Raw genomic sequence first — 27,156 nt, forward strand, 5'->3', positions numbered from 1 at the left:
AAAGTCACTGAAACAAATGAAGGGTAACAGACCCACAAGCAGTTATATTTGCCCCGGAGTCTATAAAGAAGGGAACCTCCTATAGATTTACAACACCAGTGAGTAAAAGGCAAGTTGCAGAATCAACATATTTGGCTTTAAACAAATATTTGAAAGACTGAATCACAAAAGTCCGAATATAACATTAATTCTCATCCCTCCTGACACAACAATACCCACATAACTTGGGAACTGGCTTAAGAATTGTGAACAAGGAATAAAACCAGCAAACTACTGAGCAGGGAAAGGTACTTAGAGTGTTTAAATTGCATCATGGTAATGCTGTGTTAAGAGCTGAGATCAAGACTTTGACAGTGATCTAGAAGAGACGATCATTGATGACATTACCAGATGAAGGTAATTTTGAATAATAATAAGGACAAGGGAATCATTCCGAGAGCCGAATAAAATTCAGAAATGGTAATAAACAACAACCCTCCAATTCTAGACCTGGCTTGCACTCACTTTAGCTTCAGGCACAACACAGAGCACCTCCAAACAACACTGCATCTGTGTGACACCTACAAGAATGCAGAGTATGGTAATATGCTAATTGTCTGGCTTGAAGAACCAGTCTCATACAAACACTTTAACTAAAGGATAGTTTAAATAGGGATACACTAGATTCCCACAGGAACATGAGGTAAGGACCATGGCTGGGGGGAATCAGTTAAAGGCTCTTTATCATTCGCTCCCTACATTAGCATGTATTTGTATCGTACAGCCAATAGTACAGATAGTTGCACACCCCTTCATTTGTGTTCTGGCTCCCAAAACCTGCAGGCTGCAAGCACTAAATACAGGGAGAGGGATTATTTAGCAATGATATCCAGAGGATATCAATGTGGATATGAGGATTTAAGCAAGAAAGGTAAAATTAAACCAGGAAGAAGAGAACATAACCTGAATGTTGGCCCAAAGCTTCTTGCCACTGTGATGTAAGAAACTCCAGAAATCTCTGAGGAATTGATGCTGTAGTGCTGAAGACCTGCCAAGTGTGGCCACCAACAGGGAGACAAGGGTGGCCCAAGGAGGGCGCAATGGGGAAGGGCAAGGGAAAAAGGCTTTTAATTCATGGTTGCAAGGTAAGCTGCATAAGGCGAGCTGTAGGAAAGAAAACCTGATTCGAGACTGCTTAGAAACCTCCCCTGGCCCAGATGTTTCAAAGAGCAAAGTCTTGCCTCATTGCTAACCCAGTTTTAATTTCTCCTGCGCTCCCGACAGCATCATCAGCCCTGGCAAGGCTGGGCTCAGCGAGGGGTTCTGGCAGGTACTTCAGTGAGCGCACACCACCACCTAGTGCCGAGCGGTTCTGCTGCAGGGAGAGCAGTAGTGCAAAGCAGCGTTCCTGCTTTGGGACTTTGGCCCCTGCACTGGCAGGGGAGGAGAATCGCGTACAGACTCACAGGGGCTGGAGGGTTTCCATGGTTTGTGTGCCTGAGAAGAGAGAGAAGCCTCTGTAATGTGGACGGCCCGAAAGTTAAAAGAATGGATATCGATAAAAGAGGCAGTGGCGCCTTTTTTGTGCTTTGCTATTTTTTTCAAGCATTCAGGATAGTAAATCCTATTTTATTCATTGCCTAAAATGGGCTGCAGGGAACACAGTGAAACAGTGCGATTTCCTAGACTGAGATGAGCCATGTAAAAACTCAACATGCGCCCTTTAAGTACAAAAGAGAGAAGGGCTTTACTCTCCCTTTCCGCTCTCTCATTCTCATCTTCATAGCTGGCATGGACTTAAATTAATTTATACAGCAATATTAACTCAAACAAGTGATCTGGGAAACTGCCGCTCTCTCTGTGGCTGTTGGTGAAAATGGCTGACCATAAATTCTCATTCATTCTTCATATCAATCATGCTATTTAATAAAATGTTTTCGCAGATCAGATTCTCTCTGTCCTGTCCTCTAGAATCAGCAAAATCAACCACGCACTCCTTGATTTATCTTTGTTGTTCTACAAAGCCTTACACCTTATACCTCCCTCTTCAGGCAAGGAGATTAGCCAGCAACGTTTTCAAACCCTATTTCCATTCACAAAGCTTTAACTTTTTCCAAGACAAGCTTTTAGAAACACAGTCATTTACCAGCCAGTGGAGCTCAGGAAGCAGCAGCAAGATTTGTCTACAAGCATTCTCTAAATTGAAAGAGAATTGTGACTCAGCCACATTCATTAACCACCTGCCTTCACTTCCACAAAAGTTCCCGCCTTTGGGATCTTATTGTTTTTCTGCTGGCAGAAAGCATCATAAATGCACTGATTTCAGTGTTAATACCACCTTCCTCTATGGAATATCTGCAGAACATGTCTCCTTGGCACAAACACAAACTAGACACAAGTGTATAACTTTCTAGAACAGCTGTTACAGTTGTGGGTAGGTCCAGCTATCAACTGCTGAAATTCATCAAAAGCATTAACTTTTAATGGACCTGGTGTTGCTGAATTCATACTTCCCACTACTTTATTAACCAAATAGGCTAGCCAGAGCAACAGCAACAACTCATGGGACCAGTAAACGTGAACTATAAACTGGGAATACAAAGACTAAACCACCTGTCCAGTTGTGATAAGCAGCACATTGAGCTCCAGCAGAAGCCTGCCCAAGCCCAGCAAGCTCTGATGAGGCCCTTTCAGAAGGGCAACATTTAGTCACTGAAGTACCACCTTGAGTGCTTGGTTTGCAGCATGATCCGGGCAACAAAGACAGGGTCTGAGTCTTCAAAATATAAAATGCCATGGAAGCAGCTATTAAATATTAAAATAGTTATTTAATTTGAAAGCATGAATGCTGGTGTTGGACTGAAATTATGATCAGACATTTCTATTTTCTAGAGTCATTACAAAAATTCTTTTTATACAATCAATAGAATTAAAAGATATCCAGTGTCCCAAGTACTGGAAGGCATTATGAAAAGCATTGTTGTAGTGCTTTTTCAGGTTGCAGAAGCAGAGACAGTGATGGTACCTAATCAAGCATTCAGTTTCCAACATCTCTCAAAAATCTTCTGTTTGGACTCTCTTCAGACCATTGCTGTACTGGTCATTGTTCTGATTGTGAAACATGCATGCTGCTGTGGCTTTATGAAAGCAGCCAGAAGATTTTATTGGGCCACATCACTCTCACATAGGAAAAAATGGAAGTGTAGGTTTTGCTCTAGATATACAAGCAGTGCCATAGAAATAATTGGCATTTAAGCACCTTCTTTATATCAAAAGCAAACACTCAAGTGTTTTGCTGGATCAAGAGCTCTAAGTCTTAGTGATACCATGGTTTCCATGACAACTAAGTGTGACATTACATGAAGGATTATGATTTAAAGGAACGCTATTACATCTGGCCTTTTCAACCGATGTGGTCCTAGTTTACCCTGTGCATACCTTGTATAAATCTGTGTATAAATCTGCCTGTCTCTGATGAATCACAGAGCCCACAACCAGAAGGGGAAGGCCTCAGTAGACCAGGCTGAAAGTGAGGGAAGAACACTGCTCCATACTCTATTCCTGCAGCTTCCGTGGAGAAAAAATGGGTGCAGACTCAGGGCTGCACTATCCCTTCAGGCACAGCTGCAGCCCAGGAGCTTACTGAGAGCTGAGGAATACTGCAGCTGCAATGCAAGAAACCAGGAGCCAGGTAGAGAGTGGCAGAGCAGGCTCTGTGAGCTCACACTCCCTCTTTCAGAGCCCTCATAGCCCTGGTGCTGGTCCCTGCACCCACAGCCTGTACTATGGAGTTGGCTCCATATCCTGCTGAAGACCTGAGTGCCTGTGAAACTGCTGACAAAACTCCAGTACAAGCAGGTCTCACATCCGCAATATCCTTCCTCCATCCCAGCAGTGATCTCTGCTGGTTTGCTGCTCCTCTCAGCCCTGAAGACTGCATGCTTGCTCCACTCCATCCTTGCTTTCTGATTAACCCATTCTCCATTTGGCTCAGTTACGAGCATGTTGGATCTCCTGGAGGTGGACTGCAGCTAGCTGCATGGTCCTCAGTGGTCTCTACCTGCATAACAAGAAAAGTATTTTCACCCCTTGGGAGCAGGTGCCAAAAGCAATTGCATACAGCTTAGTACTAAAAGCTACCCCAGACTAGTTAGTTTGGAATAGGGTAGAAAATGCCCAAGAAATAAACTCTCTTACTGTCCTTGGTGTAATAACAGCAGACTGCTTTTTAACTGAGAAGTATTAAACTCCCACCTGCAGACCTCCAGCAGCCAGCTGGCTGCAGCACGTTCTCATGTGCTCATATGCTGTTGCCTACATTCATCTCAGCTAGTTACAACCATTTTGGGTAGGAATATTGTCTTTTCCAGCTCACTGTCTCATTCTGAGAGAGCAGTCTGCATTCAGGACACACCAATTCACCTGCTGCTTTTGCAGGCAAATGAGAGCCAGAGCTGCAAATTTGTTCAATGGCCCTTTTAAGTACATGGCTGGCTCTGTAGCAAACAGCTCCCTTTAGATTAGGATAAATGCTTTACCAGGGATATTAGTGCCACTGTACTTGTGAAGTCATGATATTCCTTACAAACTAAATCAGGGACTATAAATAGCCAGCACATCTTCCATCCTATGAGATTATGAGCTTCTTCCTTACAAAACAGATGAGCTCACTGAGAGATAATTTTGTGATAGCCAGATAGCTCCACCATCATCATTAGCCCAATTAAAGCTCCTTTTTATACCAGTAAAATAACTGATGCACTGATAAACTGCCTGAGCTTGTTACTGCAATATCCACAGCTGCTCTGCACACATCCATGTAATCAATACAGCAAGCTAAAAGGTTTCTAAATGAGTTAACTCTTCCAGGAACCAGCCAGGTTTCTGAGGGACTCTTTGCTTATGAGATCTCGTGCTTTTTGTTCTGTGTTTCTTTTATTTACAGAGGCATTAAGTCCAATCAGGAGCTGATCACACACACTTGAGCAGAGCACGGTATGAATGTCACAAGCTATTACTGTAATAGAAGTTGAGCGAGAGAACCTGGCCTTGAGGCTACTTTCCCCATATAAAAAAGTACTTAACCTAACCTGCCTCCCTCTGACAGAACTAGGTTAAGGAGTGACTATGTGCAGTTACATTGGCAGAGCACCACCTACCATGAGGGATGGGAGAAGGGTAGCCAAAGACAGTAAGCTCATACTCCAGCTCAGCAGTAGCCAGAACAGCATCTCCCGGAATAGCCTCAGCAACATGATCAAAAGGGCCTGTTTTGCCCCCATGATAAGCTGCAGGCCATCAGTTAACACAAACTGGGTCTCTAGTGTCCCTGTTCTTTGATGGCTATGTCCCCACTTATCCTGCTGCAGGTACAAGCAACTGTGCAGCTCTCAGGGCAGCTGAGAACTGAATTCTTGTTTAAAGAGTGAGGCTGTAGCTGGGATCATCAAGTTCCTGCCCTGCTTCCTGGGATAGATGAGAAACATTACTCACCCACCTCCTTTTTGAATCCAGTACTTGGTTTTCTTGTATTTGCTGCATTTTGCATATAGGTTTTCTAGCAGCTGCAGATACCCATGCAAAGGCAATCACTCCTACATGATGCCTGCAGCACTACATGAGAACTTCACAGCATAAAATGCAACTGCCAGATCTCTGAAAGTCAACTCCAGGAGGCAGCCACATACCAAGCAACAGTGCTGCGTGCTGTTGCATTAGAGGAGCTGCAGGGATTTCCCACACACACACACTTAAAAGTAGTCATCACATGCTTATAGCCTATTAGATGGGCTAGGCAGTGAATTCTTGACCTAAACAAAGCTTTTCACGTGTTCATTGCTGTCTGCTGCTGATGTTGCCCACTGAAAATGCAAAAAGCCAAGTCTGCATTTCGCATGCTGAAACACAAACCTCTAACAAGTTCATTTTGAGTAGTGCCTCAAAGACCAGACAGAGATAATAGTAGGATGCATAGCTTTAAATAACTTGCCAAAATCCTCTTGGGAGACAAATAGCATACATTTGTAGAGGGGGTCCCATCTGTCTGAATTTCTAATTTGTTATTTTTAAGCTAAGACAGCTCAGATGGGGTTGAGCTGAGAATGCGTATCCTGAAGCTGGGTTTCTGAAGTTTTCTTCACACCAGGATACCAGGATGGTGCCTGCATAACAAAATTCCTAAGCTGCAGAGCTGCAACTCAGGCCCCAACCTCTCTTCTGCCTTCTTCAGATAAGGAGGGTCACCCAGACCAGATCCCAGAGACAGAGTGCTCTGAATGGACCCTGCAGCAGCCCCTCGGTGCCTGGTACAACAGCAGGGGAGCCGCTGGTGATGGGATACAATACTGAGCTTTCCAGACTGGCTCTGATAGTTGATGCCCCCAGCCACCTTATCACTCCACCATTCCTGTTGGCCCTGGTACAGCCCAAAGAGACCCTGCAGCTACTACAGACCCAGCTCTCTGCTGGTCCAGGTGATCAACACCAGGTTTTGTTTGTTTAAATCCCTTTGAAGGTTGTTGACAAATACTTTATGGTCCATGAGATGCATAAGGGCCACTTTGAACAGGTGGTGTCCTCAGAGACAGTGAGTCCTACATTGCTTTAGTTGTAGAACTCTGCCCTACAGTTCCTGTGCATGGAAGTAAGCCAAAGATTGCTATATCTTCCAAATAAAGCCTTCGTGGAGGCTGCATCACCCTCTGATGTTCTGAAGCTTCCAGTGGATCACACTAGCCATGGGAAGTGAGAAGCAGCATTTAAACCCAACCTCTCATCAAGAAGTAGAATGTCATCTGTGATGGGGTTAGCATCTTCTAGGTTCAAAAATCACGCATCTGTCAGAATCTTTTTGGCTCCTATTACAACATATGTTGCCTAAAAATAACTGCTAGTTTCCTGTTGTTTCAGTTTGCTCTGCATGCCTGGCAGCATTTTGCAGTTTCATTGTTTTCCCAGGACTGCCAATCATTTTCCCCTGTTGTTTGTGGGGTTTTTCACACACCACACAGAAGAAAAAAGGAAAATGTGATTATAATCCCCTTAAAGCAGCCGGCGGCAGGGGCATGTGTAGAGCGTCTCTAAAGTGATAGCATTTCAAATTTAGTATCCCCATTCAGCTGTAGAAGACAGTCTCTTTCTGTAACAAAAGATAAGAGCACAAGCTCTCACACCATCACTGTCTGTGGCAATTGCACAAGTTTGTCTGTATTGACTACATGATGCATGATACATTGATTAATGAGCATAAGTAGTCAGTGAGCAACATAACTGTGGCCCAGTACTTACATTTTTAGAAACACAAGGTTGGGTAACATTTGAACTTTGGGGGTTTGTTTCTCTGAGTAATCAGTGCTTAGCTCTACTCATTACAGATCCTCAGTTGCATTTATGCTGGTTTAATCAACTGTGGGCTTCAGTCCCCAAAGGTAAGACCTGCACCCCCCCAAAGAAGGGCATCTACTTTCAATTCTTTGCTCCCAGCAGCTCAAGGTGTTCCTCTAGACACCCATCTAATCCAAGTGGCCGCACTGGAGAGCAGGGTCACAGGAAGCTACACAGCATTTGGCTGTGAGCAGTTATGGAGAAATGATCTCCTAACACTCCTCGGTGCTAATATTTGTCACCATTTACAGAAAAGCCTGCCTCAAGATAGAGACTATCCAGCCCATGGAGAGCTTCCTTCTAGGTGGGGATGGAGCTCAGAGCATTTTCTGTGACCTATCTGTGAGCAGAATTGATGCTTAATCTGTATTAAGCTTCCTTCAAAGCACTCATAAGCAAGTGCCATCTGCATCACATGTTTGCAGTTCAACATAAGCCAGGGGAAAGCAACAGGAATAAGAAGGAAAGAGAACGGTAATACTTACATCAAACAAGGACATCTTACCAGCTTGATTCCTCTTGTGTGGTTAGCAGACCAGCAAAGGGTTAGGAGGAGGATCTCTTAAAGCCAGATAAGGTTAACCCCAAGGAGCTGACCAGAAGATGGCGTGAGAGGAACAGTTTTCAAGGAGCATTCCCAGCCGTGGACTCCTCACTGAGCCAGAGTGGGCCAGTCTCCAGCCAGCCAGCATCTTCTTCCGAGCTGAACGTGGCCTTGAGAGCATCGAGGTGCCCGTTCAGTGGGAGACATGGGCAGAAGATGGATTTAGCTGGTTCATAAAAGAGGTACATTTGCCCTCCAAATCCTGTTTACTCTGGAAATAAAACATTCAGAAAATCTGCAAGACACGAGCACAAAAAGGAAATAAGGTATGAAAACTCTTTTTGGGGAAAAAGGAGGAAAATAATTCTTAATATGCTTAAACATCATGGTTGGTTCGAAAAAGGCTGTGAAAACACTATGCTCTCTGGCAGGTATCTCCACACAAGAAGTCAGTGACCATCATGTAAACCTGGAGCATCTGATCTAAATCACAGCAGCTCTACGGGTCAGTATTCACCCAGAGGAGACCAAAAATCTGGGCCTTCAAAGATAATTCCATGCTTCTTGTCTTCCCCTACTGTCCTGGGTTCAGCAGTAGCAGTCATTTTTCTCCTTTGGAGCTGGTGCAGTGCTGTGGTTTTGACTTTCAGCCAGGGAACAGCGCTGATAACACCGATGTTTTCAGTTGCTGCTCAGTAATGTTTACTCTGACCAAGGACTTTCTGAGCCTCATGCTCTGCCAGGGAGGAGGGGAAGCCGGGAGGAAGCAGGGACAGGACACCTGACCCAGACTAGCCAAAGAGGTATTCCATACCACAGCACATCATGCTCAGGATGTAAACTGGGAGTTACCCGGAAGGGGAGTTCGCTGAGGGGTGCGGACGAGGTATCGGTCGACAGGTTGTGAGGTGTTGTATTCTCTTCCCTTGTTATTTCCTTTATCATTATTATTATTGGTGGTAGCAGTTGTGATTTGTGTTATGCTTTACTTACTAAACTGTTCTTATCTCAACCCGTGGGAGTTACATTCTTCTGATTCTCCTCCCCGTCCCTCCAGGAGTGGGGGGAGGAAGAGGGGGAGTGAGTGAACGAGCTGTGTGGCTGGGTTTAAACGACGACACCTACCAAGCTGATGTGTTAGTTCAAGTAATACATCTTGAATTAAACTGAACTATGGTACTTGTGTGGACCACGGAATTAATTGTGTATGATAGCTACACAGAGCTGTGGGAATAGTTTTACCATCTGAATGCAGCACACGACACAGTCTGATGTACAGCTCCCAGTGCAGATCCGCTGGCAATGGTTACAACTTTATGTTGTAAAAGGAAAATATTTTCACATTAATGTGCCAATGCTAATCTATTTGACTCGATTAAACTGCCACTTTTTCACAGGGAAAACTCTTAGTTTGGAGAAGCAGCAACAGTCAGCTTTTATCCATAACTTCTTCCCCCTTTTAGTATTCCATTTATTTCACTTTTCCCAACCCATTTTCAAATAAGAATCCTAAAAACTGTTCAAATCTGTCCTGATTGACCCTATGACCCTATCTTCTATGTGCTAATTCATTAAATACTTAAAATAACAAGGGCTTTATATGAGTACTCCACATTATCTATTAAACTGGGATCTTCAATATCACCTGCTTCAGTTAGTTACTCAACCTCCAGCGGCACTTCTACTCCTTTCGAGCCCTTTCTCCATCCACAGAGATCCCAATGGCCTCAGTGTCAGTCACAGTCCAGACCCCTGTACTCACTATTACATGAACACTGAGGGCCACACCAGTGAAAGGCTGCCCAGCTCCAAGGGAGGAGTAAGTCCAACAAACACTCGAAGCTCCCTCCTCTGCATTGGCTGCACTGGATCATCCTCAAGTCATCTGACTCTCTGGGATAATGCTTCCTGATCGCATGTCCTGGAAAGCCCTGCTCTAACTCTGCAAGGGTGGTAGCTTTGGTCTCTTGGAAGCTCGGCAGAGCTGCTTATCTACACAAGGAGATTATATGACAAGTAAGGCAGTGTTACAGACTATATTTTCTCCTGTACATCAGATGCTGGCATTGGTACCTGGGCTCCATCTGTCACACTCATAATCAAGCCAACTGCTTGGCAGACTGCTACAATGCTCTTCATATTTAGTTGATATTAACCTTTTACATTACTGATTTAGCCATCAGTTGATTACTGCTGCTTTTGCAGACTGTGGGAAAAGATGCTTGGAAAACACCCTGCCAGTGGCCTAACTACGTACCACTCCAAGTGGTTTTTTGGCATTACTACCTTACATAAAGAGTCTGCAAATATCCCTGTCTTCCTCCACAAGGAAACTCTTGTAACAGATGTGTATTTGTAGCACAGGGCCCCTAAATGGCAAAGATGAGGTGGGGAAGTCATTCTAAAGACTTCCCAGTCTCACACTAGCAGTTAACAAAGAACTTCTCTGAACACACAAGGTAGGTAACCCAGTGGGAGAAAAATCACCAGTGAGCTACAGAGGAGGAACAAAGGCTAAGAAGACTGAAAACAGTCTCCAGGGAGGCTCAAAACTCCATCCATATCACCAGGAACCTGAGCACCTTTAAAACACAGGCTCAGAGTCTCTCGGTGGCTCACCATAGTCAACTTGAGGTTCTTGGCTAGTTCTTAGTCATTAGGTTTCCCCCTGCCCCTGCCCCTGATTTTGCTGCTCTGTGGTTAATATTAACACTCCATAGCTGTGCTGGTCACCAGCCATTTCCAATACCATCCCCTTCTAGCACTCTCCCCACTAAACCTTGCAAGTACTGTGAGGCAGGGGTGGGAGATAACCCTGCACAGTCTCAGCTGTGGGGTTCTTCTATTGTCTGCATAAAAAAGGCAGGAGGGACAGAGTTCCATGGTTTGCAAGGCTCACTAAAGCATGCAGCTTGCCTCAGGGAGACAGCTGGCTTTATCTCCACCAATTTTTGCCCTTTGACAGCTCCCCCCTGTAAGTTATGTAGAGAAATAGTTGGCTGGGAGGCAGCTATGAATATCTGACAAGGGGAGCAAACACCAAGGCAGGCTGAATAGCACCTGATCTAAGAAGTTCAGAAACACCAAAGTACAAACACACCTTCCAGCAGAGCAAAAAAGTGCCAGTGAGCTGAGAACTAATACAATATATTGATGCTGCAGTAAAGGTTCTCTAGTGTAGCAGGTAGTCTCTTCAGTTGGCTTGAATGGGAAAGCAATTGTTTTCCTGAGAAACAGCAGGAGATTTCAGCAGGAGATTTCTGCTCTGCCTATTCCCTGTACAGCACCTCTTGGCCACATGAGTGCATCCTTGCAGCTTGCACTGGGTACATCACTTGTTACTGCAGCATGAAGGTAACATCTTAAAACCAAAGGTTTCTTGTGCCAACTGCCTTTATCACAAGCCTTTGGGGAGTTCTTATTTGCAAATGCTTAATATGATGTTAAATCTGGTTTATAGCACCCCAAATCAATATGATGGTAACAAAATGCCTTTTAACTAGATTTCAGATAGGTATTGTGTCTTAGCACACTAACAAAACACTGCTGAGTATCTAGAAAAACCATCTCCGAAGCAACACTGTAGTTCTTTCTGGCCAACATTCTTTGGCTTCCTTACCATAGTACCCTTTCCCTATCATGCTGAGAACAAAGGAAGTAGTTTAACTCATAGTTCCTTACCAGGTACTGGCTATGTCTTAGCACTGTAAAAAAAGTTATTTGGCAAACTAACTGTCTCAGCAGATGATCTCAAAGCATGTCTCTAGGAGTAAGGACCTGGGTGAACATACACAACACAGTATCTGTGTTGACATTATGCAAACTTTTATACAACCAAGACTTCAGACCTCGTGTGTAGCCTGGAAAAAGGGAAAGCTGATGGAAACAGAAACCTCCTCAGGTTCCCCTTTCTCAAAGAAGCTGTTCCATTCTTTTTGTGGATTTTGCCTTTCCCAGCTGTGCTTGTTCACTCCTGCTCTTGCCCTGCATAGCTGGGTAGAGAGTCAGAAACCTAAAGAGAATGATGATCCAAGTGTTTCCTACTGCGGTCAAAGAGCACTCTTGCTGAGACCGTATCACTTAACAGGAGCAGCGTGGCTGGTCCCCAGACAGGCTGTTTTATTGCCACAGGCATCTTTCTGGAACTTTAATGCTGCCTTCTCAGAAACCACTCCCTCTGGGACTGATTTTGTACTTTGCAGAAGAAGACACATCACTGCTGGTATTTCCACATTTTCTCAATCACTGCTACCCTTGAAAGAAGCCAGTATAAACCTCTTGCAATCCCATTTAGGACACAAAGGCTCTAAGATGATAAGTTTTCATGGGCTGACAAATGCTTGCCCTGTTCTGATTTACAGCCGCACTGCACTGTTAGACTATTTGTAAGGTTTGACTGCCTGATGCTTTGGGAGGCTGCCTGGTGTGGAAGATGTGCTGAAGAGACAGGGACCTGGACAGCCAGATCAGCTCCCCTGCTTTGTTACAGGCCCTGTATGTGTTGTGTGGGACAGCAGCAGGCTGGTGAGGCCCAAGAAGTACTAACAGAAGGACATGTCAAGGGCAGAAATCATGATGAATAAGATTGCTTATCCTAATGTCTAAAAGCAAATGAGTGTGCACATTGCAGTCATTCAATTCACTTGAGCAGAGGCAGATAACTAACGTGGCACGCACTGTTGCAGAGAGACAGTGCAGCACTGAGATGATCTAACTAATTAATACTGGAGAATGATCCAGGGAACAATCCAGTTTCCACAGTCACCTCAAAGGATTTTTGCTTTCAACTTCTTAAAAAGGAGGAAGGAAAATTTCTTGCAAAGGAAAGAAGAATTAAACAGGGAGATAACTTATCAACACCTTTGGTTAAGGGGGTACATATCAGAGAAAAACACTAATTGTGATGAGAGGTGCTTATAAATATGGAGCACTCCGGGATGTGAACACAGGGACATGCTGTTGCTGTGAAGTGGTGGGATTGCTACCGGCAAGCAGACAATCAACAGCTTCTGCATGAAAAAGGAGAACAGGCAACAGAGAACAGCACTCCTAAAAAAAAACACTAAAAAGCCAAACAAAACTCTTGTTGGTTGCAGAGGCCAATACTGGGAAATACAAACAACAGCCTGATCCCGAAACAGATATAAGTGTGTCCCAAATCTCAACACAAGGAGCTTATTAGTAACAGCCATGGATAGGCAAGGACTCAGTCACCAGAGAAAAGAGTTGGACCTGAACATAAGGGTGGCCTGAGACAGAGCAGACAGCGGGGCAGCAAGCCTTAGACAGGCCAGGAAGGGCCTGACTGCAGAAGGTTTAACCAAGTTCTGAACTGAACATCTCAGTTCAAAAACTGTGGAACTCTGACCATCTATTCATCCATCAGCTGCCATTCCCCATTTGTCATACAGACAAATCAGCCAATAGAGGATCACGAGGTGCTGGATGCTTGGAGTATTCTCATTAGCAAAAGGAAGATACCATGCACTCAGCAATACAGATAGAGCTGCTATAGCTGTACCTGCCAGTTACTGTTACTGGACTTGTAGGAATTTTCTTCTCCTTTCAAAGCTTTCTGTACAAGACCAAAATATCTGCCAAGATGTCAGAGACCCTCCCACCATGGGTTCATTAAATGCAGCCCTAAGATCTGTTCATACTCCTTGCTCCAGGAATGTTGCTTGATGTCTGGCCTTTCCCACCGTTGCCCGATTATTTTTTTCTTCCCTTGCTTGGGTTTATTCAGTCCTTGTTCTTCTTCCTTCTCTCTTTCTTCATTCTTTTTTCTCCTGCCTGTCCCACCATTCTCTTCTACAGTCTTTAACTATGGTATTATCATAAAAGGAGATATATTGGTTAACATTCATACCATGTATGTCAATGACTCCAAAGTCATTAATATAACCAAGCCTAACCTCATTACACAGTGCTGTGCACTGCCTGCCCAGCAGGCACATAACTCCAAAATACTGCTTTTATATTACACAGTAAGAGAGCAGGCTATGCCCCGTATTTGGTGCTCTTTGCAGTTTTAGTGTTTACTGCAGAATAAACCTTGAGAGTTACTTATTTACACTGCAACTTAAATAATCTAGAAAAATGCCAAAGCAGCTATAGAAGACGTAGTTTCCTGGGCTCTTGCACACGAGGGAGCCCTTGGTGCCTGATGGCAGAAGCTCTGACAGACAGGCCTGGAGACCTCCATGTCAGCTGTCAGCTTCCTGCTTCTCTGGTTTCTAGGAAGACAAATAACTTGTGGATCCAGGTCCTTCATTGCCAAACAACACAGAAGGACAGAATTTATCCCCCTTGCCCAGGCTACCTCTACCAGTAATCATTGTTGGTATCTTTTATATCCCGGTGGATAAAGAATGACAAGGCAGCAGCAACAGCTCAAAACACTGGCTGTGTTTTTTCTTGCAGTCCAGGTTTAAGACTGCCCAGTCCTCCTCTGGCCCCTACAGCAGATGGCTAAAGCAGGCAGCAAGCAGTGAGTCATACCACTAACAGCAGAAGAATTGTATTCATTATTTACCAGTCTCCGGGGTCTCTCTGCTGCTTGGAGACAGCCTACATCCCCTATCAATCATTTAACATGTTCCAGTTCAGTGCACTTACATACAGCTCAGAGCACGGATCTCGTCCCTATGAATCACTCACTTAGTGCTCTTTTGATGCAGCCTCCCCTGAAGTGTCATGCACCTTCCCCAGCCTCACAGCTTCCTGGCAATAGTTCAGTTATTTTTGATTTTAAAAATTAATCAAGCATTCACAAAATGTGCCAGACTGCCAGCACTCAAAACTGCAGCCTGATGTTTGCCCACAGAGCAAGTACTGCCCAAGCAGCAGGGGATTGTGTTGTGTGACACTGACCTGATGATGCATCTCAGCCCTTCTTACAAGGGGCAGTCTTCAGAGAGCAGACAGTTACATCTACAAACGAATTCATTTCTCACCTTCTAGCTGAGAACATGCCAGGTCCAACCATACAGAATTGGACTAAATATCCCTCCGGCCCTAGTATGCTGCCTCTCACAGTTTTGAGGTATTTAGGGGTGCTGGCCTGGGTTCAGCAGTAGCAGTCATTTTTCTCCTTCTTTGTAGCTGGTGCAGTGCTGTGGTTTTGACTTTCGGCCAGGGAACAGCGCTGATAACACCGATGTTTTCAGTTGCTGCTCAGTAATGTTTAGTCTGACCAAGGACTTTCTGAGTCTCATGCTCTGCCAGGGAGGAGGGGAAGCCGGGAGGAAGCAGAGACAGGACACCTGACCCAAACTCGCCAAAGAGGTATTCCATACCACAGCACATCATGCCCAGTATATAAACTGGGGGCAGTTACCTGGAAGGGTTAGATCACTGCTCAGGTCAGGCTGGGTATCGGTTGGTGGGTGGTGAGCGGTTGTATTCTCTTCCCTTGTTATTTCCCTTATCATTATTATTATTGGTGGTAGCAGCAGTGGTTTGTGTTATACCTTAGTTACTGGACTGTTCTTATCTCAACTTGTGGGAATTACGTTCTTTCAATTCTCCTCCCCATCCCTCCAGGAGCGAGGGGAGGAAGGGCGGGGGGAGTGAGCAAGCGGCTACGTGGTTCTGAGTCACCGGCTGGGCTTAAACCACGACAGGTGCCCACATCGTATAAACTGCAAACTAAAGTTGTTTCAACCAAAATTGTAAATGTGAGGTTTCAGAGGGTTTCCCCTCTCCATTTCTAACAGAAATAGGACTGCAGGAACAGAAAGCTTCCCCCCTCCTTCTTAAAAAATTAAATCAATATTTGGCAAACCCCATCTTTGCTGAATCAACTCAACCAACCCTTCTTAAAAACCTTTAACAACTGAAAATGCCAACAGGTGATGAGAGACAAGGGAAAATGAAAGGTTTTGGGAATAAGACGACTTGGCGAGCTAAAAAGAAGATAGAACATGACTTATGGCAGGAAGAAAGAAATCAAGAATTTTTAAAGACAAAACCCTCTAGGAGAATCAATGCCAGCCATTGGGTTTCAAAGGGACAGGTATGTGTGTTCAAGCACCTTGGTGCTCACTTACGTGTGCAAGTTAAGTAGCTGCTATTCTTTCCCAGATGCAATTCCAAATTGCCTACATTCACCAAAAAGATTATTGGTTGAGTTTTATCTAGCCAGACTGGAGGAAAGGGACAGTGGGTGTATTTATACTTCAGTGCTTTGGACAAAGCCAAAGTGATTTAGTCTGTATGAGAACCAGGGAATACATATTTTACAGATTATGTCTTCTAAAGAGCTGTTTCAAAAGAGACAGATATGGAATACTCCCATGGAATACCCAGTATTTCATGACCACAGCAAGCCTCAACAGCTATTCCTTAACTCATTTCTACAACAAAGCACAGCAATGTACTTCAGGCAATACCACAATAGGTGTTCGCCTGGACTAACTCTATTAACCCAGGCTTAAAGGCCAACAAGTGTTGCTACTTGTGCCAATTCTCTATCCAAATATTTTAAAGATTTCTTGGGATTCTGATCTATATCTTTGGGAATACATCATGGAAAGACGACATTTTTTCTGAGAGCTCTGCATACTTCTCCACACTACCAATCATGGCAAGAACTTTCAGTTGTCTACCAAACTTTTTCACAACTTATTTATGTGCAGCTATTCTTAAGTCGATGCATTCCTCATGATTACACAAGAGACAGACTGGCAATTACACTGTATGCAGTAATCACTTGCAGCAACTGTGCTGTTAATGGAACATGACAGCTTTTCACTCAGTGTCTTTGCAGTAGAAGCCCTGGTATTTAGAACTGTTATTTTTATTTTTATTTTGAGCTTATACAGTAAGAGATTAACACTGAATTGTCCTCAGGCAAAATGAACACAAAGCCTATGTGCAATTGTAGTACATAAAACTCTGTGTGGATCTGCTTTCCTCTGCGTGAACTGGGAATGACACCTACCTGGCCAATGAAGCCCAGCTTGGGCAAGACTAAATCTCTCATGATTTTACTCAACTTTAAAGTTATAAATATCCTGAGCACTCAGATAGCATCTTTGATACAGTATTCATGAGACACCAGTCAAGAAGTCTAAAATAGAATAGACTCAGATTTAAGGCAGCTGTCAGACTGTTTGCTTGAGATGACAATAAGTAGTGAGAAGCGCTTTCCATATGCAGGTACTTTCTAGGAGCACCTAAATCACGTTTCAGCTGTAGATGAAATGGCATGTCACACACCTCAATGCACAGAAGACAAATCCCTACTGCAGATCAGACCAGCCTGGTCTGGATTCTGTCTTTTCAGTCAGGAGGAAGCAATAAAACCTCAGTTCTTTCCCTTTCTTCCCCTTTCCTTCCCCTCAGTAAATCACCTTTCCTCTCAGCATGAAAAGCCAACATACCGTATGTTCTTCAGTGCTGTTAGCTGGGCTCATTATTTATACACATCAACTGTGTGTGGATATTCTAGCATGAAGAAAATGCAGGAATACAATTCACTTGAAGAAGCTCCTTGAAATTCTAATTTAGACTGTCACCTGTATCTAAATCTGAACTCCTGTATCTAAATCTGACTCAAGTTTACATGCAGGTCAGAGACGAAAGAGGAACATCATACCCATGCTACAGATGGAGGAGTAAGGTAAAGTGTGGCAAAGTCAGGGGCCACTTCCAGTTTCCTGGTTCTCAATCAGACTTAAGGATAACTGTCATTTTTTAAACGACAGACCCAGAAAGCTTTACTGGCTTGGATTCAAAAATATACCACCTTGCTCCACATGAAAAATATCACTTACGACCTACGTTCTTCTATTATGTAGAAGATACATATGTAGGTATGTTTTACACAACAAAAGGGGGAGGTGGGCATTATGCCATATAAGGCTCAAACTGAGCTGCAGCTGCAGTTTGGTGAATGAGCTTCGTGTTATCTCCAGGAAAATCCACACTGCACTTTCATTCCACATCATTTCTTCAGGGCAAGCACAGAGTGACAATACTCATTATCGTCACTGTGCTGATTCACAGCTTTTTCCATGCACCTGCCTGCTCTCACAGGACTGCCCTGAATCAGACACTGTTCATTTCTACAGAGAGAACAGAGCACAGGAACCTCCTCTGCTGCTGGGTCAGCATTGGTTTCACGGGGTACGTTCCTCCTGCAGATCACAGTGCAGTGTTCTCAGCCAGCTTCCCATGAGCTAGCTTCGGTGCCCACAGCAGTGCAGAACACTATCTACCTGAGGAGCTCTGTGCTGCCAGACTATAGTCCTACCACAACCCACTGGAGCGTACTGAAAGTCAGCCTTGGGATAGGCCTATTTTGGCATCCAGGACACAACATCCCCCAAAATGGGAGAGAACTGGACTGGACCATGCAGCTTTGACTGTATCCATGCTGAAACTTTGCTTCTGAGTTTTTTCTGCTGCTTTGGTTCCTTAGAAGCTGCTCCTCAAAAGCTGCCCCATTCAGTGCTGTGCTTGCTGGCTGCTCACTTTGTCACCTACCGTTCCACATTTACACCTGGTTTAATATTACCCTGAGAAGAGACCAGTCTCTTTCCAGGTCTCGCTTAAGCCTCTCTGCTCTCCTACAGACCTGTGTAACAGGCTCAGAGCAATCTGCAGTATAAACACATCTGTACCCACAATCTTTCAGTTATCTAATGCACATACGCTGTCACTCAGCTTCCCTAATGCTATGCAAGAAGGGAACTCAGCAGACTTCCACGTGTTTCAATCTTTTACATGAGTTTATAATTACATCAGCATGCAAGTATGCTGACAGCTGAACTGAAATTCATGCATATCTCCAGCTCCATTTATTAGGCTGCCCAAATGTTAAGAAAACCATGAATACTAATACGCTTGATGGAGTGCATGGACCACCTCACTTCTGAGACTCATCTGTGACACTATTTAAGCACTCTCAAGAGTGGGAAGATCGGATTGCATTGAACAATGCACAGATGGCCTGCTTCACAAGGGAAATAAATTAGTATTTTCATACCTCACGACAGTAGTTTGAAATTCAGTGAAGCATTATAATGGATAAGCTGCAATTGCTGACATTTGCAAGCAGTTAAATGGTTCAGTATTGAGTGCTGTAGGCATCAACTCAGGCTGACAAAACAGTTTCTAGTTTATTGGGAGGTTAATACAGGATGGATTGTGATGCTAATGGTTTTCAGGTTCAGTTCTTTGTTGAAAGGTCACAGCCACAAGCACAAATACATTCTAGACCCCATCACAGTTTCGCAGCAATGCTAATTACAATTGTTGCTTCTTTACAAGTGGATGTAGAGGTCACAGGTGAGTAAAACACTCCCTCATGAGCTCTAGCTGAGCATGCTATTTTTATTCTTTCATAAGCCAGGCTTAAAACAACAACAGCATGCAGCCAGGCAAGCAAGTGCACAGTGTACTTAACTCTTCCACTCAGAAATTTAAAGTATAAGCATTTATTGTAATAAATGTTATGCATATTGTACATATGTTACCACGTGGAGGTAAAGATACGCTATGCTAGTGGGTTCTACTGATTCTCCTGACAAAGATCAGCAGAAAAGCCAAGGTGAGACCTGGGAAACCTGGATCTTTGATTCAGATGGATTTTGAGATGGTATACATCCCAACTATAAGAGTGCACAACACTATTAGCATACAAAACCTTCTACAGTCTCCAAGATCCACATGCTAAAAAGCTCCTGAGGAAAATGAGTGAGAAACATTCCTGTTTGTAACAGCAGTGTGTGGCTTCTGCCCAGCAACAAGGGAGAATTAACCACAGCAAGCTGCCCAGTTTAGTTCGTGTACCTACTGAGCTATGCACCTTCTTGGCAACATAAATAAGAACAGAAGGGTGGACATTTGAAGATGTCATGCTCTTACGCTAAGTTAAAGGTGCTTTCACTTAGTGCTGTAATGGCACTGGCAGAGTACTAAGACAGACATGAAAGACAGGCATATCACAGGTCCTGTGGACATAAGGACCACAGGAATGCAGACTGCAAGGCAGGAAAGCTGGGGGAAGAGGGAAGCAGATAGCCAAAGCAATGCCAAAAGTGTGTTGGGCCACTCACAAGAGTGGCCAGGAGTGATATTTATATAATAATTCTGATGTCCAAACGCTGAAGCTCCTGCTCAGTTCTCTAAAGTACCTTTATCCTCTTGCCAGTTCCCTAACTGGAGTCTGAGCAAATGGAGTTTGGCCATGTCACATGTAACACAGCAGCATTTGGAATCAGGGGAAGCTTGCTAAGATAGAAGTGATGGTGAAAATGCAAAGGCAAACCTCTGCGCAACAGTACAGGAAATAGATCAACAAGGCATGAAGAATTGTCTGTGATCTCCTGCCGAGAAAGTGGAACTTGTAACTCTAGACTTGAAGAGGTGACAGCCAGAGATCTGTGTTTCATGAGCAAAGTTTAGGGTACTTACTAGCCAGACATCAGCATACCTCAGGCCTTGCGCCAGTATCACTGGAGTCAGAAGGAAGTACTAGCAATCCTCTTATGAGTTTTAAGCACACAATAAATAGAAAGATTTGAGCCAAGATAAAAATATCACCTCTGCAGTCCTCAGCACAGAGAGAAGCAGAAGAAACAATTCCTCTGGACATCCTTGTAGCTGTGGGAAAGACAAGTGAGACTAGAACTAAAGAAAGCACGGTTTCTTTTCCACCTGAATAGCCTTCCAAAGACCAGAAAGCATTGGCAGCTGCTGTTCTTAGCCACCAGGAGGCAAAATGAGTAAGTAGAAGCAGAAAAGAGAAAGAATAAGACTTTACAGCAGTAAGCACTGGACTTCCAAGGAGAATGCATGCACAGCTTTCACACAGAAATGGCTATAGGGAATTTCTGTTGGAACTTTTAAGTGAACTTCATGATTGTGAGTGAGAGCTCCTTATAGAAACGATGACTCAGAGAAAGCATAAACTGGACTAGAGACTTAATCTACCTCACAGTATATAGGAGTAGCTGGCATCTAAGCCAGAAAAACATCATCTTTAGCTATGCTTATGACAGGCATATCCAGCATCAGTATTCTAAAACCTGTATGCTACCACACTTGCCACAGTCACTCCTAGTGTCTCTACCCATCGCTGGTTTTCTATCAATTCTTCCGTCTACACTTACAACCCATCACCCTTGTACTTGACCTAAAAAAACTCGTTCTGGATGATTGGTCAGTATCCCACAACATCTTCCCCATGGGAAGGCCTCTTTCATCAAATTTTAATGCTTGCTTGCAGCCCTGCAGCTTCAACCACAAAGCAAAGAAGATAAAATGAAACTCCATCATCATTAAATGTACAGTCTTGAAAGTTCATGAGTGCCCATAATTCCATTTGGATTTCCATTTAGGATTAGACCACTGTTCACAAATTACACCACCTATCAAATACATGGTATCTTAAAGTGACACTAAATCTAGTTTCCCAGTACTATCTCAGTGATCTCATGCTGTAAGTACAAGCACACAGAGACTAAATTACCAGAGAAAAACAGCAGGGAGGGAACTTTCTGAAACCCTCTTGATGATTCCATTATGTTGCTCCTTCTAAGAAAAATACGAAGTTTAAAAGCAGTCGGTTTGCATCCTGCATGTCTATTAGCAAAGTCATTAGGATCCCATTATTATATAAGATTATGGTCAGAAAACAGCTTTAGTGCAACGCAGCAGAGACCCACTGATAATCTTTCAGCATGAAATTATAACAAGAGGTCACGTGGCAGCTTCCTACGAGGATGAAATCACAAGGAAAATGGGACAGTTTTGACCCAACTTCTACAGCTTTTCAAAATACCATGAGGAATTAAAGACTGTGATTTAGACTAATACTGCATTACAGACAGTAAAGCCTAAGAATAAGTGAGCCAAGCACTTCAGCAGTTCACTGCTTTCAGCCTGCCCGATTGTCACCATTTAAGTGTCTGTTATGTAGTACATTATAACACCTGAACAACACAGATCTCACTTGTGAGGGCAAACATATGGATATGAACTCCCCGTGTTATGACATGCCAGTCCAGATGGGCAGGAGTGCATCACAGAAATACTGCAAAGCACTAACAAGCAGAGCTGGTAGTTGGCAATACAAAGCACTAGCTTGAAAGGATGCTCTGCAATACAACATTTACAATTCCCCACGGATCACTTAAGGGTTTAGACCCCAATTCCATAATCCTTCCAAACAGATGTTTCATTCTAAGCATGTATCCAGCCTTCAGTGTTTTCCAGAAGTGGGTGGACATTTGTGCCATGTCCTAACCCTGGTGGAACGAATGCTCTATTTACACATCGTGTCTGAGAAGGCAAATAACATTTGGGTGCTTTAACCAAAGAAAGATTGTTCCTCATGAAATTCTTACCATTCTTACCCCTTTTGAAATAACCCAATCATCAGTACTTCCATTTCCTCTCTGTTCCACTGGGCTGCAACAACAAGATTATTTTTTTCCCAATATTCATCCTAGTTTTCCATTTGCTTAACCTTCACCCTGTGACTAATCCTTGAAATAATCTGCTCTCCTCTTCGGTCCTACTATTCTGTACAATGATTCCATGACAAAGCACACTCTGTCTGTTGCTTATATATTGTGGATCGGATCGCACCTTTTAAAACAAATAAACCCATGCTAAGGTCTAGACACAGCCACTGCCGAGAACAGGGTTAGATGCACAGAGCTCAAAACAGAACTAATTCTTATCCCTCTTTCTGGTCTCAGTCCAGCTTCCAGTTAATGCTACAGGACCATCCGCTGGCTTCAGACAGAGCAGAACTGGGCCAACTGTTTTAGAAATCCTATAAAGGGGCAGAGTGGTGAACACAAAGCTGTAACTGTGAAAGCTAAGCTACATTCACTCCACTGGTTACAGAGACTTGTTTGAAACAACAAATGCCCAGATAACCATCTTTCATCCAACCATAATAAACAACGCATGCCCAGATGCAGCACCCTCAATAAAGCACATCAGGAAAGGTCTGAAAGGATAGCAGCATGACTGTTGCTAAGAAAACATTCTGTGCATTTTCAGCTAAAACATCTGAGCAGGTGTATATAACAGAAAACACATTGAAGCTTGAATGATCATTCCAGAGCTATGATCGACTCTTCCAAACTATTTCTGGAAGATTTCTATATGAATATGATACATACGCTTAAGACGTAACCCAATAAGGTAGACAAGATAAATTCAGCCTCACATGAGTATCCCAGACAGATGTTTCAAACAGTCCACAGACTCAAATTAACTCACTACTTTGAGGCTTGGCAAGAAATCCCTTAAAAATGACTTGGAATGAAACAGGTATTGACATACCTGTGATTCTGTGAGACATCAAAAGGGTAGTGCACTACTACTGATGGAGCTATAGGAGGAAATCAAGCTGCTGAAGTCAAGACTTGCAGCCTTCATGAGAGAACTTCATTCTGTACCATGCAAAGTGAGGAGTCTTTGTACAAGGCACCTACGTCATGGTGTGCGGCACTGGAGCAGCATGCAGGCCAGAGGTGCAGTTTGAACCCTACAGATTTCCTGCCCAAAGCCCAGCTAGTCCCAAGCTTTGTGCATCAGTGGCTGTACAGTTAGTATGGACAACTAAATAGTGCACTCCCTGGTTGTCAAGATTACTCAAGCACAGCCATTATCACAAATCCTGCAAGTCATCTCATCCGGTGCTATCTTCTAGGCATCCCAGGGAGCTTCAGACAACACCTCTCAGCTTCCTCAACAGTCACTATTTCATTTAGAAAAGAGGAGAAAAGTCTAATGGAAATGTTACAATTGCAGACGTTAAAACATCTGAATGTTTAACCGAGCTGGTCAGCTGGAGCGCTCATACCTAGGCCCAAATCATCATATACAAGTGCCAAAACCCACAAATGTATCCCAAACATCTGCCAACAGTTTCAGCTGGCACTGCTCATCTTGATCACAATACAGACAAAAATCTGTGCTATGGGAAGTGCTGACAGGGCAGCACAGCCAAAAAAACAACAACATCTCTCAGTATCACAGCTCCAGCAGTCTAAAGAGGGAGTGGTATTGCTTTCCAAATCCTCATACTTAGATTCTGATTATTAGAACACCAGCCAGGAGAAGGTTAGGAAAAATATCCTTCCACACAGACATGTCTCCTGACAGTATGGAGCTACAAAGAGCATCATGGATGTTTCATAAAGCACCCTGTACTCAAGAACACCACCCAGATTAGAGTGTGCTACAGTTGCTATACCCTCATGCTCTGCTCAGGTTTAAGTCCTACATGATTTACTTACATATTTCTCCTTATTTCTATGAACAAGCCAAGCAAGTTCAACAGACCTGTTGGCGTCTGAGCCCCAGAACACATGGGAATCTTTAATGACCAAGGGATCACAGAATCATGGAATAGTTAGGGTTGGTAAGGACCTTAAGATAAGATAGTCCATTCCCACACTCCCAAAGATCGGTAACTCATGATTCCTCTAATGGATTCTGGCTCAAAGCTGCAGAAAAACAGAACAGGTTACTCTCCCATGTAACAAGTGATCTTAAGCTGCACCAGGGGAGGTTTAGATGGAAATGAGGAACAATTCCTTCCCCAAAGGGTGCTCAGGCATTGGAACAGGCTCAGGGCAGTGCTGGAATCACTGTCCCTGGAAGTGTTCACACACTGGGTAGACGAGGCCCTCAGTGCCATGCGTCGTCTTGGCAGTGCTGGAGGACGGCTGGACTTGATGATCTTAAAGGTCTTTTCCAGCCTGGTTGATTCTGTGATTCTGTGAATAATGTTTTCAGTGTCACACATCTGCCACTTCTCAATGCATAACAAAAAGTCACACTGGGAATCATGGAAATTGAGAGACATACGGCTTGGCAGCCCCGTTGTAAATTCCTGTTACCACATTCAACTAATTGACTTTGAAGAAGGAAAAATAATCAGGAGAAAGAATTCACATGGTAGGAGAATATATAGCATTAATGAGCATTGCTATTTATTGCTCATATGCCTGCCTGTCTATTTTTGATACACAAGTGCTCTATTGTAGACTGGCTGGAACTGCTAAATAAAAATGTAGGAATGAAAAAGAACTTCCTTTGACTTCTACCAGACTATTCAGACAGAAGTAGAGAAGATGACAGCAACCCAAATCATGGAAGAATAGGAAACAGCAGGACATAGGGAAGAGCAAAACAGGGACAAGGTCATTTACCCAACCAGTTATGGAGGCATAGCTTATGGCTGCTGTCTCTGGCAAGAAGGGGCAATTCAGAGAGAAACCAAACCTAGACTTGGGATTGCATCTACACACGTTAAAAAGTGCAGTGGCTCTTTCTGCCCGCAGACACTGCAGTTACAGAGAGCAGCAGGTGTCAGAGCTTAGAAAATTCTCATTTTGAAGTGAGAAAGAGAGGGGAAGAGGGACAAGGAGAAAAGGGTTGTAGGAGCCACCGGGGCCATGGAGAAGCAAATCAGGACACATTCAACTGACGTGGCCACAGATTACCCCCACAAAAATGCTGTTAGTGCCATTTTGCTTGATGGTTATGGCCGAAAGGAGATTTTGATACAACAGAACAAGAGAAACTGTGGAAGGAAGAGATGATGACACAGACCAATCCTACCCTGTGTCCGCAGTGAGTCTAACAGTAGTACTTTTGTTGACTTTGGTAGCATCAGCAGGGTTGCAATTCAGATAAAGAAGCAGGGGATCAGGTGGGAAGGACACCATACACACACTAAAATATTTCCGCTCAAGCATAGGCTAGACCAATTATGTCCCTTTTTCTACCCAGTATACAGCTTATGGAGTAAAATAGGAAAGAGCACATTCGATGCAACTGACAAACTGCAACAAAACACATAATAATTACTAGAATTAACAAAGGCACTTCCCTATTTCTCCTCTGTGTAACTAAATCACAGTTTTGAAGTCTCACTCCACATATGGAAGAACCATCATCTTCTCCTTGCACGTCAGCAGTGAAAATAGCAAAATAGAAAGTTATTTTTGCAATGACAAGCTTCCCAAAGGAAGACACTGCTCAACTGGGAAGCTGTGGGAACAAGAGGCAGATGTTGTGCTCTCATTTCGAAGTACTGGACATGGAAACAATGACAACTGAAGGAATGAACTCAGAGAAGTGACAGACTCTTCACTGTCCTCCCCCAATGACACAAGAGCAGCAGAAACTGCATGTCCTAGGAGACAAGTATCCAGCTCCATGCTACCCTGAAGCATTTAAAAAGCAATATCTCCTGGGACTATCTTGGTTTTGAGTGTCTAGAACTGCTCGCTGCTCTTTCCCCTCTTCCACAAGCACTGGCTGCCAGTTAACTGGTAGTAGCTGCTATGCAGGGCTTGCTGAACTAGAAGAAACCAGAGGCAGTGTGCGGGTTTTGCTCACAAAGACCGATATGCAGCACAGTTCCACTGAATTTACAGCCAGGACTTGCACAGTGTGAACAAGAGCAGGAATGCAATCCAGGAAAGTGCTGCTGAGACAGATGTGGCAATACCCAGAAGGGCCATAACAAGGAGAGCTCCCTCTGCAATCACACCAGCTGTGGAGAAGTTCACTAGCAAAACTGTTGTGTGCAGTCAGTCACTGTGCCTTGGACTTTAAAATGCTCCCAGGAAGAGAGATAGTTGTCACAGGGTAAATCCATGAGGCCACATTTTAATCTCACCTGTTTTCTTTCTATCAGAGTGAAGTTCTTCTGGATTTAAAGCAGAGAACATAACCTGCCTGAGAACAACTATTTCTACTAAGGAGCCAACAGGAACCATTCCAGTCACTCCTGGCCCATCTGGGGATTCCATTCCTTTTGGCCTCCAATAGTTTCTTTTCCAAGTGCGCTATGGAAACTTCCTCGGACCTGTCATTTACTGAGCTAAAATCTCCTAGCACTCCCTGAGGCTCAGTTAAAGTGGGTAAAGAACTGAACACAGGTTTTTAGATGCTTCATAAATGCTGCAGGCCTCAGTACTATTCTTCCCAGTGGATGGTTTTGCAACATGACTCAGGACCTCACGAGGAACTGCTCAAAACCATGCAAGATGTTATTAGCATGTGTCATGGCTGGAAACCTCCTTTTACTGTGCTGCATTTTTACTTTGAGATTCTTCACTCTTGCTCCACTGTCAAGGCAGCAGAGTGCTTCTGAGTCATCTTGGGATACCTCAGGATTTGACAGGAAACGGATTTGTCCAGGATATTTTAAAAACCCAAGAAAAGCACAAAATTCACTTCTCAGCATAATGCTCCTTCTGTTT

Source organism: Psittacula echo (genome assembly GCF_963264785.1).
Source record: "Psittacula echo genome assembly, chromosome: 10".
NCBI lineage: Eukaryota > Metazoa > Chordata > Aves > Psittaciformes > Psittacidae > Psittacula > Psittacula echo.